Here is a 1,321-nt window from a genome sequence, read left to right on the forward strand (position 1 = left end):
CTAAATTTGATTAGGTTAAATAATAGTCAAAATACTAAAAAAAATAAAAAAGTGAATTTAAAACTTTAACCAATTAAATTTAATTTATTTGTAGCGAAGTCATTTAAAATTTAAAATAAAATATATTATATATAATTATTATTTAAAAAAATTGAAAACCCTGTGGGGGCAAATGCCCCCTCATAAATATGACTGCATCCGTGCCCGTATGCGTGACACATTTACCATGTTGAAAACTTCCGATTCTCACCACATACCGTGTTGTTATTTTTAGATGCAGGTCGAGAGGCACCTCGCTAGACGTTTGGATCCCTGAAGCGGAGCGGTCCCTGGGTTCTTTTGGAGTTATCAATATATTTATATATGTATTTAGCTTTCTCTTCAAGAAACTTGATTATTTTGTCCCTCATAGAAGTTAAAGGAGAGTTAGGGTCTTATTTCTATATTTAGGATATTTTGGGATACTTGTATATGTATATAAATATTCTCCGGCCAACCTTGGTTTCGCAGGTTGGGTCAAAAGCTAGTTATGTTGTATTTTTGGCTCTCTACTCACTCTTTCGCTTATTCATATCTGCGATCTTTAGGTTTTTCCACACGCAAGTTATTCCGTTTCCCAAGTGTTGTGTTTTAAATTTTGCGATTTTGCTTAATCCGTTTTTCAAAACTCCTAGTATACTATATCCTTTGTTATGTATTATTATATATTTTTTATTTTAAAAGTCGTGTAATATCACACCACCTCTATTTTATATCCTAGATGTAAAGCTCTGTGTAGTAGTGTGTTACACTCACACCTCTCTCATACACACACAAATTAATTTATGTCATATGATTTCAACGGTTAAATAATAATCATTTATTATAAATTATTTGTACAAAATTTTATAAAGTTTAAATATAGATAAGATTATATTCTTAAAGAACTCATACTTTTCCTATATATTTGAGACGCTATTGTTTCATTTTTTTTGGGTTCCATGTGTACTATATTTTTTAATGGATTGCTGTATATAATTGAATATGTATTTACTACTTTAATCAATTTTGTTTAGACTCTTTTGATTTTTGGCAGTTAATGGGATCAATTTTTGGGGTTGGGGCATTTTGGCATAACAAAGCATTATGAACTTGTTAATATTTTAATTATGCTTTTAACTCTTTTTATTCCCAATAAATTACTTACTAAAAATAAGTATAATAATTTTGTACTTATTAAATATGTTACATATTTATAAATTATTATATTTTATTAAATATAAATTAAAAATTATTATTAAAAAATAGCATTGATAAACTGAAATAAATATAAAATATACTA

This window comes from Arachis duranensis, chromosome 9 (assembly GCF_000817695.3).
Source record: "Arachis duranensis cultivar V14167 chromosome 9, aradu.V14167.gnm2.J7QH, whole genome shotgun sequence".
In the NCBI taxonomy this organism is placed as follows: Eukaryota; Viridiplantae; Streptophyta; class Magnoliopsida; order Fabales; family Fabaceae; genus Arachis; species Arachis duranensis.